The sequence below is a fragment of the Argiope bruennichi genome, chromosome 9 (genome assembly GCF_947563725.1).
Source record: "Argiope bruennichi chromosome 9, qqArgBrue1.1, whole genome shotgun sequence".
Taxonomy (NCBI): Eukaryota; Metazoa; Arthropoda; class Arachnida; order Araneae; family Araneidae; genus Argiope; species Argiope bruennichi.
In genome coordinates, this window is record NC_079159.1 from 93,224,607 (window position 1) to 93,244,376 (window position 19,770).

Consider the following 19,770-nt stretch of genomic DNA (forward strand, 5'->3'; position numbering starts at 1 on the left):
TGACACTTTCATCGATATGCAATTCAATGGAATGTATGATGAAACAGCAATTCAAGCAGATGCATATCGCACTTAATACATGCACTTGATTCCTGCTCATAAATTCAGTGTCAGCGTGATATATTGAGATCTAGATCTAGACTGCGGTGAACGGCCTTGCCTCTACTGGCACAAAAAAGAACGAAATTACGATATCGCCGTCTATTTTCAAAACATGCGAGTTCTTTATTTCTGTATCAAAATAATGCATAAATCCATTGAGCATAACTCTGTGATTATCTTTAAAAATATGTATATGTTAGCAAAAATGTTAAGGAGGAAAACTCAATTCATTTCAGATTTTAATAAAAAAAAGGATTAAAAATCTTTTTAATGAAAAACATTAATATGCTAATTAAACTTTTGCAATGAAACTATAGATTATATATAAAAGTTTACAATAAATATTGAAAAAAGGATTTTTTTAATCGCATTCATTAATACAATACTACAATACGATTTCGTACTAAAAATAATTTAAGAAATTCCATATTAGAACAAGATTACATAATGTTATAATTTCCAGAGCTATTAGCTCTAATAAAAGCATATCAAAACGCAATAAAAAAAGTCAACATCTAAAAACTAATTTAATATTGTGCTGAATGCAGTTCACCTTAATGATCCATTCACCAAAATGTCAAATATACAAATGTCATAAAAAGCAATAACAATGCATATATCTATAAAAAATTTTATGAATAAAGTAATTACAGTATTATTTTTTCATTTAAATTTCAGTTTATAAAGAATAAAATTTACAGCAATTAAAATTATCACTAATTAATCATTATTTCTTTTAAATAGACTTAAAATCAAAGTTTACATTCTTAAGCATTTATGAGTAAAAAAAAAAAAAAAAAGCTATTATTGCTTAAAATTATTGTAAGAAAAAAAACTTTATATTGATAAAATTAAAAATCAGACTGGCTGAAATGCAAATTTTTTATATATTTTTATTTAACAAAAATTATTGACATTTCAATTAAGATGAAGAACACAATTTAATGTTTTAGAATTCTAAGTATTCTTAAACATATGGATGTATCTTAAATTTACGGAAAAGAATACATTACTTATATATCTAACAAAAACTTTTTTTTATTACGCCATTTTGAAATTAATGAATATCAAAATTCTATTAGATAAACATATTCATGATTAATATTGCGAAATTATGAATTAATTGGCAAAATACAAACAATCCATCTAAATCATAAATTTTTCAAATAAAAATAACGGCTAAAATATCAAATAAATAATGTTGTTGACTATTTAGAAAAGAGAAAGCAATAAGTAAAAAAAATGGTAAATAATAATAAACTGAAATGAGTAAACAAAAGTTCATTAACAAATCACAGACTATTATTTTCTTGAAGAAAAAAAAAAATTCTGCTTACATGAAAAATTAACAAAAATATTTTACATCAGATGAATATACATATATGATTTTAATTCAAACAAAAGAATATGTTATTTTTTATAACGAGCAGAGATATATTTTTCTAATAACACCGTTTTTAAAAATATAGAAAATGCAGTTTACATTTGCTATGATAGATTGATTATTTGACGAAATAAAAACATTATTTTGAAACTATGAACATTTCAAATAAAATTTACAATTGTATCAACAAACGGATAGTATTACGATTACAAAAAGTTAACAAAAAAAGATAAATAAATAGATTTTATATTTTCAACAAGAATAAACTAGCCATTAAAAGTTTTTACAACTATGGCTTTCTTCTTAATTAGAATTAAGAAGAAATTTGAATTCGCTTTTCTATCATTTATTTATATCAAACGAAAATACTAATTTTAATTCAGTTTAAAAAAGTTTTTCGTTTTTGTTTTGTTCTTAAATTATTGTTAGATGTAGTAATCACAGATTTTTTTTAATACTTCTGTTTCTATATTAACGAATATCGAAATACTTTCTCATTAATATTTCCCTAAGTTTCAAATTTTGTAGAAAAAAGATGAATTATACAACAAAGTAAAGAAAAAAAAATAAAACATAAATATATCAAATAAATAACTGCAATAATAACAATAATTGCATCAATAAATGGAATCCATGATGAATTCGAAAACAATTAAAAGGACAAAAGTGTTTATCTATGATTCAGCGACAAACGATTATTTTCTTTTGAAAGAATTGTTTCGTTTCATCACGTGACAAATTAACAAACTGAATCCATTTGTCTGTCAAAAGTTTCACACGAAATATTTTTTTAAAAAAATCCTGTGAAGGAAACGATTACTTTTACAGGAAACTTCGTGTTCTTTTTACCTTTTCTTATGGAGCCCTTTGATCTGAATGAATTTCGTATTGCAGAACTGTGCAAATTTCTTTTTTAGCATGTCAGACTTCGACTGAATGAAATGATAAATTAACTGACAAAATAAACTACAACATCAAATTTAAAAAAATAACCATGACGATTCCATAAAGAAAATAACAATAAATAAACAAACGAACAAGATCTCAAAGTTTGAAACAAAAAAAAAACACTACATCAATTCTACAAACTGTCCCTCATTAACAGGCAATCACGCAAACCCTCTCCTCACCAAAATATCTACAAAACATACTTACGTAAAAATATCCCCTTCATCATCATTATCATTTTAGGCACAAGTCTCCCTTCTAAGCTCCATCATCGTCCTGTTTTTACGGCGTCCACAGATGAATTGAACGACCACGGAACGCAAATTAGAACACCACCTGCCGACAAATGCAACAAGCTCAAGGCTGCATTCCTGCACGATTTGTAAATACGAAAGCGGTTGTCACGATTAGACCCTACGGGTTGTTCTTGTGACGCACTCCTACCCCCTCTTTGCTTTCCTCCCCCCAACAAATCACAGACGCCACACGAATTGTTCGGATAAGGTGAAAGTGAGGATTATTTTTTACAGGCAATAAATTGCTGAAGAGCCAACCTCCCATTTGGGGCCCAGTAGGGTTCTGCATTTGTCTGCGAACAAGTTGTAACAATTGTTCTGTGCGCTTTCGATATCATTCTTAATGGCTGGCCTTAGGGATTAGAGAAAATAGAATGGGAGGGGGAGGGGCAGACAAGTGGCGTTTTGTTAGCAATAAAAAATTCTAATCGATTTGATGTTATAACTTTTGATTTTGTCTGAATGTAATGAAATTATTTAAATGCATTTATACTTTTTGTATAATAATTTTAAAAAAATAATATTTTTTCATTGTTTTGTGTTTATTTCTAAATACCTCAATTTTTGTGAACATTATACATAAACTTCGGGAACAGAGTGGTGAATAACAAACTAATTAATAAAAGCAATCAAAAATATGACTTGAATGTTTAATATCATTTTCCCGTCGCTCGAAATACGTGCAACAAGAGACAAAGTAGATGTTACGTAACAATTGGGAAGATAATCATAATTTTTTTCTACATTAGTTCATTTATTAAACAAAGCTATGATGGTAATTTAATACCTTAATTAAGTAGAAGATAACGTGTAAGAAAAGAAAAAACATAAGATGGGAATAATAGAGAAAGATTTGAGATAACATCAAATTAAATTATAGAAAGAAAAAGAAAATATAGCTTGTGGCAGGAAACGAAACGTAGCAAGAAAGGGAATTCAACGCTAGAAAGAAACAAATCGGCCGAATATATAAAGAGGCTTAACTAAAAAATACGAGGAAATCGTCGAAATGCAATTTCTTTAAGGCGATAAATTTTCCAATATAGTAATCTAATTATATTCTTTAGTTGATATTTGGCAGAATTTGGCGAAAAATTTATATTATATGCTTTAATTTCAACAGCAAAAAAATAGTACACCTACTATGCCTTTTATATTATTCAATATTCATGACATTTGGGCTGTTATTGAAAAATCAAATTTATGTCTTAAAATTTTAGTAATTGAGACTAACTAGTAAATTTACTCAATTTCAGTAATTGAATTTTTGAATTTTATATTTTATTCCATTTTTGTCATAAATATTAAACGCAAGTTTATTCTTGAATGCGGATTTATTTTTTCTAAAAAATCTTTATTTTAATTAACTTTTTAAACCAATCATTTTTGTTCAGCATACATTAAAATGAATTACAGATGTAAAGCATTAAAAATTGCTCTATCCAAACATTTCTTTTCTTTTTTTTTTTTTTTTTTAAATTTGGATAAGGCAAATTTTAGGGATAGTCACTGAACGTATTGAAAATATACTAAGAAAAATATTTTTAGTGCAGTGCAAGATTTAAAAAAAAGATAGATAGATAAAAAAAAAGAAAAAAAAAAGAGAGGTCCTATAATTTTGAGTTTTCAAGTCTATTCTATTTCAAACACATGATGGAAATGACTTTTTTTTTTTTTTTTTCATCTGTCTATTTATTTATTTGAAACGAAGCATATAATGGTTTCGCAGTATTTCTACTTAAGAGAGAAACTCAATAAAGAACAGACAAAGAAATAATAATAACATAGAAATAAAAAATAATAATAATGCAACGAACGTAACAATGAATTACGGATAAATTCGTTTGCATTATAAGAATTCTATGAGTGAAAACTTCCCGCCCCACCCAGTTAAACAACCAGTTAACTCATTGTTATATTGGTTTTACATACACAAGAACAGACAGATGTAATTCCAAAAAATGATTTTTTTCGACTACCATGAAGTCTGAAATAAAAAGATTTATCAAAACGTCGAGGACGAATTTTTGGCAATAACAATACTTTCTATATGCTATAATTCTTTGAGAAAAAGAAAACGCTGTTTGAGTCAAAATATTCTTAATTGCTCTCAAAATTACTGCCTTCTTTTTAGAACGATATCAAGCATGTATCTGCTACAACGATCTAAAACCGGTCCTTTAAGATGCTCTCTTGTAACATGTAATTAAGTAAAACAGCAAATACAGTATAAATGGTAGGAAAACTTGAAACAATGTTGCTATTGATGTGACAACAACATTCTTCTGCCACTTCGATTTATGTATAAAAAAAACAAGAGATGCGTTAGATTTTTTTAGAAAAAAGAAAATAATAATTAAAAAAATCTAAATTTAATTAAATGTAGTTCTGAGGCACTGGACAAATTTTACAGTTTTGACAACGAGATAAAATTAGCTTGAAATCGTGAATTTTGCTTGAGCAATTCTGAAAATGTTTTTTATAAGTGGCATAACAGCCGTATCGTTAATCAGAAGAGTTGAAGTTAACATGTCAAATAGCTATGTCAAGAAGGAATATACAAATACTGCATTAGAAGTTTCCAAGAAATATATAATAAAAATTATTATAGTTATAATTTTTCCCCTGAAATTTTTAACACTCTCTTGTCATTAGTCTGCATGGCATTCATCAAAATGGAAGGTTATTTTAGTGAGTCAATTATCACTTGCATTTGGCATCCTGAAAATATAATTTTTCTTCCTTTTATTTCATGAAACGAAATATATCTGTGAAATTGTCCACAATGTTCAAATTTATGATTTAAAGTGTTTTAATTTGAGATTAATCACATTTAGTTTAGATTATTTAGCTTATTTATCCTCCTTTGAAGATTTTTAGAAGAAACTGATTCACATTTTTGTTTCATTTTGGGGGAGCGGACTAAAAAAAACCCTCCAATTCGATGATAGGAAATAAATTCATTGCTAAAACACATGTCAGTTTGTCAATTTCGAAATAACGCTAGGCGACAGAAAATTATGGATTCTGCTAAGATAGTACCCCCAATTTTCATCCTCTGATTCAAGCAACTCATTCAAGTAATCTCATTTAATTCTCTCCTTCAAGCAATGTTTTATTGAATAATACTATGTATTGCGCTAAATTGGTTCAATTTTTTATTTATTTATTTCATTTTGATGGAGCGCAAAAGTTTTTTTTTGTTGTTGTTGTTTGTTTGTTTTGGTTTTTTTTGGGGGGAGGGGGATTTGACAGCATTAATTTTTGGTTAGAAAGGTTTGTTGTATCCTTTATAAGACGCTCTGTGATTTTCTCTGAGATTTTTTATTTTTTTATTAAATCGTCTTAATTTATATTTACACAGATTTTTGATTTGTTCATAAATGACACATTTTGGGTTCGTTCAGTATCGGTTGCTTTTAAATTTGAATTTTCCAACAAAATATAACACTACTTTTTCTTACACAATTTTCCTTTTTAACAATCATTCAGAGGATATTGTTGAGTTTTTATGTTTGAGGAAATAAATAAATTTGTTTTATAAACTTTTCTGGTGGAAGAAAATATACCTGCATTCTCGGAATTATTTATTAATTATTTAAATTACCTTTAAGAATTTATTTTAAAGATTTTTAAAATGTAGCTTAAAAACTTATTATGTAAGTAAAAACATAAATTTTTAAAATAAAATTTTTAAATGCTAAAAATTAAGTTAAAACAAATTTTTCAGTATAACTTAAAAACTTAAATTTTTGTCATTTCATCTTATAGATGAGATGGCAACAAGTATAATTCAGTGGCAAGTCATAATTACTGCTGTTAAAGCTTATTTTCTAAAAAAAAAAAAAAAAAAAAAAAAAAAAAAAATTCCCCGATAAAATCTGTTTTAAGCTCTACTAAGGCAAAATATTATTTAAAAAAATTATATGTAATTTTCATATTATTATTTATTCATTTGATAATGTGACTGATCTGTAATAATTATTCAAACATGGAAAACAAAGGAAAAATATTAATAAGTCGTTAAATACATAATATTAACTTCATTTAGAGAAAACACGTACAAAAACATAACCTCCTTATAAATACTTTTTCAACATATAGCATAAATATTTAACAAAGCAAATAAACTCATAGCAGGTAACGTAACATTAGAGGACATGGGTGGATTAAACATCACATTTTAGGCTTTTCAAAAGACAGAAGGCACTATATATATCCATTGTATCGACATTTCTAATGATACCAGCATGTAGCAGCCTTATCCATTGTTGTTCTTAATTCTCAATTCGCCGTTGTTCGACCTTTCTTTCGTGGATCAGATGCACCGTTGTAGTTCATCTATCCATCTTTTAAATCATCAGTTAAATAAGGAGTAAAACACGCTTTTAAGATCTGGTATTGTCTTGTCAAAACAGTAAAAATAAAAATAATAAAAAATAAAATTGTTCTCTTCTCATTTCAAACTCGATAGCGAACAAGTAACACCACTTTTTGTATCCTATCAATGTTTGATTGTTTGATCATATTAGCAGGTACAAAAATAAGCACTAGGTCCAACAACCGCGGCAGCTTACCGAGATAAATGTATTAAATAGGAAGTGATGGACAAAGTGATGTTTTTAATCGTGTAGTCATGATTTATGAATATCTAAAGGTAAAGAAAGCAAGAAAGAAAAAAAACGCACGCACGAATTGAAAAGATTTTCTGCATCCATAATCTTATTCGGACTCTGGGGTTCAAGCTTTTCTGTTTGTATGAGCACGATATGGATATACATATGTCATGTCATTTTTCTATGGCGCTAAAGCATCACTCACCAGCTGAACAAAACTGTCTTTGATTTCAAAAGTTTATTTTGTTTTGGGCATGTGGAAATGAATGGCAAAATATGAATTGGAGAGAGGACAGCCTCTTTTCCAAGTAAATTCTTCTCTTCCGCGTATGGTAGTCTGGTCTTTCAAGAAAGAAAAGAATCGTTTTGTAGTTTCTTGGAGGCACAAGAAAAATAAGGAGGAATAGGAAAGATGGAATACTATAGCGGCAAGACACGACATGGGTTGCGAAATCTGACTACTCAATAACCAGAACTCGACCTGGCGTTTGCGAACGGTGAAATGATACACATTTCTAAGAGCACGTATTTCTGACTAATTCTTCCAAAAGGAAATGATTGCATCTGCCTTTTAATTTCTAATATACAATGTGTACTGTAATATGGTAGCGTTGGATTACTCCAAAGAAACAGACCGATTTTTAAACCGAATTGGTTTATTTCTTTTTTGACACATAGGGACGATCACTACATTACACAACTTTACAAAGACTAACATTTAAACATGAAACATTTTAAATTTTAATAAGCTATTCCTTCCGGTGTTCCTTTTTCCCGCACACCTCCTCATTCCGCTCCACGCTTCTTTTTTCACGTTGCCACTTGGCACCAACTAAATTTAGTTTCTGTCGACATCTCATCAAAGTGTCTAGTCTTTCAGTACTTTACAGTACAAAGTAATGTAATCGCCAATATTTTCGAACTCGATTGCTGGATTTTGTTGAATTTTCTTGTTTTAAATCTCCCAGAGTCTGAAAAATGGAATTATATCTGTCTGTCCGTGAACACGAAAAAACTTGGGGGGGGGAAGCTTGTTCCAGATTAGTGAAATTTGTTATGTGGTCTCTACACCAAATTTGTAGCTTTCCGTAAAATTTTAACCATTCACAAGAAATATGTCTGCCTATATGAAAGAAAATAAATATAATTAACTACACGATGTAAGGAATTAGACAAATAAAATTTAATTTTATATTCTTAAGTGTATGTCTATATTAAATTTTAAACCAAATCAGTAAATAGGTTGACCGTCAGTCTATCAGTACATTTGCATGCATTTATACGCGATAATTCAAAAACTTATTGATTTAAATGAAGAAGATATGGAATGTTATTTTGTAACTAAAAGTGTAGATTTGTGTCAAATTTTGTGCAACTACAATCGACAAAAAGGCTCCAAAGTGCATACCGGTTTTATTCACTATGCTGCCCAACACAAAACGCTCATGGCTTAGTGTTTTATTCCAAAAATTTCAATTATCAAGGGCAAACCACAGCGAAACATTGATACGCGTCAAATATAAAAAATACACTCTGAAATCTATATTTTGATTTTTATGTTTCTGAACATGGGCAGTCCCCGAAAAAAGTGTTTATCTGGTTATTTTCAAAAAACTTGGGACTACTTGAGTCTTGCAAGACTCATAAGTTAACATAGAAGAAATTTTATTCATGAAATTAAATGGTGTAAAAAATAATTAGGACATACGCTAAAGTTAAGTTTCTAAATTTTCAAAATGTCTAGTTGCAAAGATTTGGTCGAATATGGAATCAGAAAACTGCTTCTTTTCACCAAAGAATTATCTTGCACATATGTCTAGAGCTAATTAAAACTACGCTCTCGTGTTAAAATGTTTTTGAGTTTAGTTTAGTTATATTAATGTCCCGTTGTAAAGCAATACGAGGGCTATTTTGGGACGGACCTCGTAATTTTGAATCGCGGTCAGATGACGAGGACGACACCTGAGCTGGCACCTCCTCTCCACACCACACCACACCAGCGTGAGGACGTTTGGCAGACGGATTTAACGGGCAACAGTCCTCCTTACACGACGGTTCTTCGGTGGAATCGGGTGTCGAACCTGAAACACTACGGTTCCCAACCCGAGACCTTACCACCAGACCACCGCGACCCTAAAATGCTTTTGAGAGAGTATAGTTAATGAGAATGAGATGTTGTTTCTAGTATTTGACATAAAAATGATGTCACTCCCCAGACAAACCTCTAATAGCTTCAAAATGAGAAATGAATCTAACGTCAATGCATCGAAATATCGTAACAGAACCCACCCCCCCTCTTTACTCTCTCGTATATGTAGTATAGAGAAAGTATAGCAATCGTTACAAAATTCGAACTCGAGATTTCGACGAATCCCCACGTTTCAGACCAACCTGCGTTCGATAAACAAATTTTGTGAAAATGTCCGTCTGTCTGTGACAAAGATAATTGAAAAAAGGTTTGAGATAGACGTTTTTTAGAAACCAAATTTGCAGATTTCCATCGAATTTTGAGTAAAATCTATTCAGAAAATGTTAACCTGTCTGGCTGTCCGAATATAAGTTAACGCGATAACTACAAAACGAAGAGAGCTAGATAAATAAAATTTGGTACACATAATTAAAATCTATAATGTAGACACCTGTCAAATTTTGAGGCAAATCCACCTTTCCTATCGGTCTCTACTTACAGAAATAAGTAATTAAGACAGTTCAAAAACGCAATGACTTAAATATATGAAATTTAGTATGAGATTTTGTGACTACAAGCGTAGTTCCGGGTTAAATTTTTGTTTCAAATGGTTGAGAAAAACGTTTCTTCTAAAACACAAATATTATTTTTGGATACCATTAACATATGCTAGAGGTAAATCGCCAAAAATCTCGCCAAGGATCATATGATATAATAGATTCAGTAAAAATGCTAAGTTCGCGCCAAAAGTAAATATTTTGTAGCTGTTATACATCAATGCCATGTAAGACGTTCTCTGGCGTGACAAGTTTATTAGAGAGTATGCGAGAAAGTTTAGAAGAGACCACTCGCGCTGGTTATGTATACATGAATATAAAACACTGGATAGAAGGAACAAAGTGTTTAAAAAGATAAATATTTATTCTGAATTTTAATGGATCAGAAAATTATCCGCTTTTAATTTCTCATATCTCGCTAATAAATTAAGTGTAACCCAGTAATTTTTTTAAAAAAAAATTCTTAAAATTTTTATTATACGAGTATAAATTCATTTACACTTGAGTATAAATTCAGAACAATTAAAGTAAACTTGAAAAAACTGATAACTGTAACACTGACAAAAGTAAACTTTCGAAAATATCCTATTGTCTGATTTTTAAAGGAAGGAATTTTTTAAAGTTTTCACTATTCGATTATATTACATTGCAATAATATACACGTGAATATAAATTCGAAACAAGACTGACAAAAGCAAACTTACGAAAATATTCGATTATCCGATTTTAATTTCCCACAACTCGCTAATAAATAAGTGTAACCCGATAATTTAAAAAAAAAAAATTCTTAATGTTTTCATTGTATGATTCTATTACATTGGAATAATGTACACATGAATGTAAATTCATAACAAGATTGACAAAAGCCGGCTTTCGAAAATAAAAATCTTTTGTTCTACGCTCATGGCAATGATGAATAATTTTTAGCCAATGGGAGCAACACAGATCTCATTCTCACATCATATCTGCACTCGAGAACAATGGCGTATATTGCAACCTGTCAATCGGTTATTCCATGAAGTATAAAGTATGCATTATGATGATTCTTTCAAGCATCGAAATCTTATTTTAGATCAAGATAAGGTGAAAGTATCATTTCCATTATGTTTGTGACACTTATTTAAAAAACGCATATTTTAAATTATGAACATATCAATAACGGAAGCACAGTTTATGTAATACATCAGGTAAAAAAATGATAAAACAATTTCAGATTTTTTGGAACATTCTCCATAATATATATGAAAATGTATTTAGCAGATGCATGGCCGAAAAGAAGGAACTTCGAAATTTTCATATCGATTGAGTCTTAATTTGTACAAGAGCGTAGCGATGATAGAATTGAGGTCTGTTTACATTGCGATGTGGCAGACATTTTTCCCTTCAGTGATTTAACTATTAGATTCTGATATTGATTTCTTTAACACGTATCGATTTAGACAAGGGAATCTTCGGTATGTTTGAAAGGTATAGGCAAATGTTAGGGATAATTATCCCTTTGCTCGGAGCGTGTGAAAATGAATAGTCATCAGTTTTCTAGAGCCCATATATAAATAATTAAATAAAAAAAGAGGGAAATAGATCAGGAAAAAAGATAACATTTTAAAATAAAGTTAATATGGGCTAGTTTAAGATAAAAATTAGGAAATTAATTAAGATTTAAATCATATCAAAAATATCATTATATATAGAGAGAGAGACAACAACTCCTGTCCTTAATTAAATTTAATTTACAGAGAATAATTAGTTGATTAAACGTTTAAGTAAAACTAACATCTTACTAACTAAGATACTGGAATAATTTATAAAACAATAAATGAAATGTGGTAAAATTCGAGGAAATTAGAAAAAGATACATATATAATACTCACCATAAACGCAAAGTAGAAGAGAAAGTCATAACTAAGTGATAATGACATAACATTAATCATATATATACGATAAAATAGCAACATCACTACTCCACCAACGTCTAAAAAATGGGGAATATTTCTTCACGATAATTCGGTAGTCTCATCTTATGACATTAATATGTATTTGTGACAAAACTATTTTTTCTTTTTCCCCCATCATGAATCTTAACAAGCAATTTTAAAATGACATACAGTCAATTCATGCTGATGTGATACATATCAAATGTGCAGTGCCAATTGCAATTTTCAAATGCACTGCGCATTTTAAAGAAGTAATTTTATGATTTTCCTTTTCATTTCCAGATTTTTTTTTATTATAATGTTATATCAGTTCTTCCACGCCGATTAAAGCGATCTTTTCAAAAATCCATTTTTTTTTAATTCTTTCTTATTTTTAACTTTTTTTAAATTATTAAATTTCGTAATTTTTATTTATAATAGAACCTTGGAATTATTTTTTTCATATTCTATATCAGATGGTGCCTCACATATGGAATGAAATGATGAATCTATTAATTGCAAATAACATTTTGAAAACGTCAGACTATTAAATTGTCAACGGAAAACACAAAATTCCAACACATATAATGGGGAGGCGTGTGAAAAATCGATTATAAAATTTCATTTTTATAAACATGAAAAAGCCACATAAAAGCCCGCAAAAATAATTTCTATTTAGAATGAATTTTTTCAATTATTTTTAGCAAAATTAATAATTAAAAACTATAAAATTTTTAAATATTAAGGTGGAAAAAAGCAGTTCAAACAATCACGTATAAAAATTGTTCTTAACATCAAGAAAAATTAATTTTCCCAGCTTTCCAAATTACGAACCATTCGTAAGTAGATCAACAACTTCAGTACTTAATAAAGAACAAAATTGCTTTTATTTAAACACTGAGAGAGAAAGCGGTTCAAAGAATCAAGTGTAAAAATTAATATTAATATTAAACAAAATTAATTTTTCCAGCTTCCAAATAAAAAAATGAAAAAGCTTCAGCGTTTGATAAAGAACGAAACAAAATCTTATTTCTTCTTTTCTTAAATTTCCTTGCAAAAATGTAACGAACTCAACAAAACCAATCATTCATCGAAACCTATAACATGGAATAAAATGAACTGATTGGTCTATTCCATAAAAAGATCTGAAAGAAAAGAAGAAAGTTAATAACAGTTATCGAAGAACCTCTTCCCAATTGTCCGAAAAAGATAATTGAACTTTTAATAACCACCTTACCAGGAGACTCCGGGAACAATACCCATTCTCGAACGAAACCTTTGAAAGACTTGACGCAATCATTCCAGCCAAGCCCTTCTTCATCTTAATGTTCTCCCTCGCATTTTGACCACTCCCACCGGGCGAACCAGTTCCAGACATCAGCCCTTTGATCCCGGGGCAAACCAACAACAGAAAAAAAAGAGAACAGAACATACTTGTAAAAGCAAAGAAGGAAGCCCATTTCACTGTTTGGGTTGTTGTATAGTTTCTCGCTAAGCCAGCCTGAGACATGAAAAAAACAGTTCGAAACTTTTTAATCCTAAGTCTTAAAATCGTAAAAAAACACGGCTGGCGTCAGACAAGAAACCTTAGCTAGATCTATATTTATATGAGATTGAGGACTTGAATCAAAATCTAATTCAAAAACTTATTGTGACGGTGTGTATTGTTTTACTTAAAATTCTTAGGAGCTATTAATTTATTATTACAATTAGAAATAAACTTAATTTCTTATTTAATAAATAATTTATGAGCTAAAAAATAAAAATATTAAAATTGGCATTGAAGTTTAATTTTTCAGTTTGTTTTTTAACTGCCCGGTGTAAAAGAAAAAAAATATTTTTATCCCAAGATCCCCTAAGCTCAGAGCGCGGGGTATGGCTCCAGTGGTGCTTACGGTTATGGTTTCATTTATCAAATAGCATAATGAGAAATATTAAGAAAAGAGAGAAGATGAAATAGTTTTCAATTGCGACATTTATCCTTGTTAAGCCATTTACTTTTTCTGCATAAAAATTGGGAACAGAGCTTTACTTTACCATTCACCATTACTTTTTACCATTAGGTGACCCTAGGCGATCGCTTAGAAGCACCCCAACAATGGGGCGCTCTACATCTAACGAAACTGTCATCACTCCGTCGGATTTGCACCTTCATAAAAAATTTCAAGTTACTGACTGCATGTGTTTAATTGTAATTGTTCATGCATTATTAAGTATGCTAATGAACTGTTGTTATTTAAAATGCAAGACACTGAATATACTAAAAATCCATTTATCTTATAGTACTATTTAAATGTTTCGTTTATTTAACCAACGTAAGTGATTTCACCCAAACTTTCAAGTATATTTTTTCATAAAGGTGTTTTCCTTGGTAATATAATAAGAATAAAACTGTCATTTGTGCATTAACTGCGTGCTATTGATGAACAATAGTTATGAAAGACTTAAGTTTTAGATTGTTCTAGTATTTTAACCGAATATAGCATGTGATCATTTGCGATGTGTTTTGAAGATTAATCACTGATATGTGGTTAGTACACAAGTACTAGAAAATCAAAGGTGTATTTTCGATGCCTTTTTCCCGACCAACGGAATCCAAAATTGAATATAGAACTACTTTCGTAATCACAAAATCAAATACTAAATTTCAGATATTTAAGTCATTGCGAATTTGAATTATTGCGTTTTGATGCTTGGAAAATGACAGTTTCAATAGATGGTAATCCCTTGACGGATTTGGTTCCAAATTTGAGACATATTTACATTTTAGACGTTAAATCTGTGCATCAAATGCTATTCAATTAGCTCTCTTCGTTTTGCAGTTATCATATTAACTTATATTCGGACAGGCAAACTTCTTCTGAATGATTTTCGCACATAGCTTGACAGAAATGTACAAATTTGATGTAAAATCCATTGATATCAGATGCCGGCGATCTGGCATAGGGGTAGCACATCTTCCTCATGATCTGGGCATCTCGGGATCGAGTTCCAGTTCGGGCATAGTTGTTCTTCATCTTTGTTCTATCTGTGAGACATGTGAATGAGCCACCCTGAAAAAATGGGTTGAATGCAACGCAAGAAATAGCTAAGTCGTGCTCTTGACCCTAGTTGGCGCTACTGAAAAAACAAGAAACGCTCACTAGGCTTAAATCGCTGACATATAACTGTCAGCGGGCTTGTGAAGTGCCATAAGACACAACAACAATATATGCATGAAATATTTTTCATCAAGATCAAAGCGTTCCTATACAGACATAAAACAAACAGATTAACATAATTCAAAAAATATATTCTCTGGACTCAAGAGGGTCCGAAAAATAGAAATTCGCTATAATCGTTGACGACTATAAGACTTTCTCTTAGCATACTTCTTATACGAGAACACACACACAAATCCATAACATTTTTAACGCATGGTCGCTTCGACTAATTGAAAAATAAAATACATTTACATATATATAGGCCTATGAGTCAGCCTATCTTGGCTGACTAGTTAAATAATGTCGCGCTAAACCGTCTCAGACTTGAAAGATGATTCTTAAAACTTTTAAAGCCTAAAGCCCATAATCGTAAAATATATGTCTAGCACTAGAGACGAGAAACCCAAAACAAGTTCTGGATTCACATAATAGAAAGGTTTAAAAAGCGGATTATGTCTGGACGGTTAAAGTCAATAGCTCGGAATTTTAAAAAAAAAAATAGCATAAATATAAAATAAAATTGCTATCGTTTGCTGTTGAACTCAAACTTTCTCTGTTCCTGATTTGAATAGTCAGCAGATGCAGCTGCTCTCATCATTTCGCACAGCATACCGCGCATATTAATTATTATTTAAAAGTGAGCTGACACAGAGTTACGCAATGCGTTATTTTTATGCTTATTGCAAGGATTCTGCTTTGGGAAACGTGCCGCAGTTTTGAAACTAGATCAGAGCGTGAGAATTGTGTGCTGTATTTGAATCAGTGATATCAAATTTATTTCTGCAGATTAGAAATTTTTGCTTTACGTCAGTTAATTGGAACTGATTATTTGGTTGTTTTATCTGAAGACTGATAAAGTGTGTCTGAAATATGTTAGGTCTTTTGATCAAATTCTGATTTGCAATATTATACACTGTGAAATAGATTACAGCCATATCTATTGTGAAATAATTTTTTTTTTTCCTTGTTCTTAAAGATTTTAGATAAAGAGTGATTTTAAAAATTAATTATTAATATTTATATGCAATTAAAGGAACTACAAAGAATAAAACTAATTAAAATATTAGGAAAGCGAACCGGAAAAATATGCTTTTTTATCGCATTTAATTTTTAAGTATAGTAAAATCATTTTAATATATCATTCAATGGATCACTTTTAAACGACGTTCTAACGAAAACGATGCAATATCGAATCGCACGAAACGATTAACTATTTATTTTGGCTGCACAATGTAAAAATCAATTTTTTTTTAAGAAGGCTTCATTATTATTAGAATTTTACGTGTAGTACTAAAAAGTATACGGCGTACTATCAAATACCACGACCCCCCCCCTCCAAAAAAAATTTATTTTCATTTATTTATTTTACGTTGAAACAAATAGAAATACTTCGGTACCAAGATAAACCGACATACTGTCTATGTATTAAGTGACATACTAAAATGGATGTGGATCAAAAAAAAATAAATAATAATAAATTGTCATAGAAACCCAGATGCAGTTATGCATTGGGGATATGTAACTGCACCCGTTTACGGCCAACACTCAACGGGTCTATTCGCATGTAAGAAAATGCTATATTAGAAAAACACAACACTTTATTGAGAGACGCGTTGGCTCTGTGGTAAGGTTTCGGCTTCAGGTTCGAGTCCCGGTTCCACCGAAGAACCGTCGTGTAAGCGGGTGCAGTGCACACTAAATCCGACGGGATTAACCATTCTCCCCTTGAATGGCGTGGAAGTTAGGAGAGGGGCTGCCAACTCAGGTGTCGTCCTCGTCATCTGACCGTTGTTCAAAATTACGAGGTACGTTCCAAATTAGTTCGAGTGTTGCCTTAAAACGGGACGCTAATATAACTGAACTGAGTTAAAAATATGAAGTACTAAAATTTGGGAGGCAATTTTTTGTTACTAAACATGTAGTCAGACGGAAGGAAGATTTCCGAAAACAATCCGTTGTTTTCTACATCATCGTAAGAAGTACAAAACGCGACATATTATGTTAGTATACAGAATATCGCTACTGCGTCATCCCGAAACCTGCTTACTGGCGCGCTTTGGGAATTTCGTGATCTATAATTCGTTGCTGGAACACAAAATCTTATACGGAAAAAATCAAAAATGAGTGTTCTCTTTTATATGAAAAAGTTGAGTAAAATATTCCAGTTGATACCACAATTAATTATTGCATTATATATAGAATGCTGTAGAATACATTAAATGTGGACTAACTTTGCATGTCAAACGGAATACATTTAAGCAGAATTTATAGAAATAAACCTGAAATCAAGATAGAAAATGAACTTGATTTTTAATTACATTAAAGAATTCAATTTATTTAACATAATGCATATCGGAGTTAAAATATCGGACACTTTTTATACATGTTTTTATACTTTTAATCATTCAAATATTTCAAAAACATCTTATTATGCATTAATATTTCAAGATAATGCATTAATATTCAAATATTCAAGGGCATTTCATAATGTATTAATTTGCTACGAAACTTTAATCATTATAGTTTCTCTATCATGGAAATTTTTTTTTAAAATCTTAATACAGAAAAGAAATTTGGAGCCTTTTTTATTGATGGAAATTTAAATCGTTTGCTGTAATTTGTTTTCACAGTATTTCACGTTTTTAATACAACTTAATGCAAAAATAATTAAAAATACGGTGATTATTAACAGGAATATTTTAATATATATATTTTTATAATCAAATTCATCAATCTAGAAAAAATGCCTTACACACATAGTCATATAATTTTATCACTAAAATGTTTATAATAAATCTAATTATGTTTACTAATAAAAAAAAACTGTGAATAGAAAATATTATTTATTTCATATAATACTAGCCGCCTTTGGCGACCAGCCGGTTCGCCAATCTTAATGTTCGTTTAAATTTTAATAATTAAATAGGTAGAACCGGTGTTTAACCCCCTTCTTCGCCAAGTTGCGATAACGCACTAAAGCTGGCAATCTTTATTATGCACTATAATTGAACATCTGCTTCTTTGCTTTTGAACATTTCGCAAGGCCGTTGTTTGCGATTTTTAAAAATTTCGCCAAGCAGGGGATAAAACTCCGGTCGTACCATTAAATAATTTACGTAATCTCAACTTTAATAGATTCTTCAGCAAAATATTTTAAAACTTCAAATTTTGATAGTCATATAATTCACTCATAATATTATAAAGGCCTTCAGTTATAGCGTGATATGTATCTCTCTAATTTTCTGTTACCCTTCGTAGAAATTATGCTTTAAATTAAAGTGTAAATGATTAATCTGCAATTAATATAATAATATTTTTTACTGAAACAAAGCATTTTTTTAATAATATGATTACTGATAATAGAGTCACTGAGCGTTTAAACTTTATGGTCACTAAAGAATATCTTTCTTAATTTATGTAATATCTCAAGAATTTGTCAACAAAAAGTTCTCAGATTCATCATGAACAGATCGATTCATTAACAATGTTTCATTTTAAATGCATCAAACACTAAGAAAATAAAATGAATCGTTTAAAATAATCGGTCGAAAACAGGTTTTAAAAAAAACTACTTAAAAAACGATGTACTTAAAACTATAAGCATATACAAAAATATATAACTAACATAAATACATTTTACTTACAAAAGCATGCAACTAACCTAAAAATAATTTAAATCGTCCGTTGGTTGTCATGCCAACAATCAGAACAATGCGCATGCGTGGATTTTCTTCGCCAGTTACGTTAACGCAAATGCATAAATTTTCCTACGCCAGTTGGGGTAACGCTATGCAGATTAGACATTTTTAATTTCCTTTATTCTGTGTTATTTTAATTCAAAAGTACTTCAGAATGAATCTGAAACATGGATTAATTAACAATGTTTCATTTTAAATGCATAAAACATTAAGAAAATAAACAGAATCGATTGAAATAATCCGTCGAAAAATGTTAACCATAACCTCATTACTGTTGGGAGAAAAAAACAACTGATGCCTTACTTATTTGGCGGTGGGGAAAATGGAAGATTTTTTTGGCGGAAAAGTTTGCGGTGGGGAAAATGGAAGATTTTTTTGGCGGGAAAGTTAGTTTTTAATGAATAATTAAAATTCTAATTAAAATTTCAAAAAAAGAGACCCCAGGTGCACATTCCCGACCTCTAAGGTATACATGTACCAAATTTGATAGCTGTATGTCAAATGACCTGGCCTGTAGAGCGCCAACACACACACACACACACACATTGAGCTTTATTATAAGTATAGATTATCTAATCATTTAATTTATTTTAATTCACATAATGTTTTTTAATTTTTCTAAATATCAACAAATTTTTTAAATGAATTTAGCATTAATTTTTACAAATATTTATCATTCAAATAACTGCGCATAATTTTATGCAAAAAGGTTTCTATCAAACGAAAATAATTTCAATCAGCTGTCTATTATAAAAATTCTAACTTTTTTTTACTATTATATTTCAGTTTTACAATAAATTTCTTTTTAATCTAATTAATAAATAACTTTTTCATTCTGAAAGTATTTAACCGTCATAATAAAAAA

The 19,770-nt window shown here is 29.9% G+C and overlaps 1 protein-coding gene across 5 annotated transcripts in view; it reads right to left on the reverse strand.

The window, feature by feature from the left end:
* Window positions 1–19,770, reverse strand: part of LOC129984559 (uncharacterized) — a 109,663-nt gene that overhangs the window by 50,753 nt on the left and 39,140 nt on the right. The window contains exon 1 of one of the 5 annotated variants that reach the window (XM_056094473.1): window positions 13,237–13,255. The exons of 3 other annotated variants lie outside the window; for them this stretch is intronic. The gene's annotated coding sequence lies outside the window, so the exon portion shown is untranslated. Of the gene's footprint in view, window positions 1–2,641; window positions 2,851–13,236; window positions 13,256–19,770 lie in introns of those variants that run through there. One more of the 5 variants, XM_056094471.1, reaches the window with a different exon arrangement.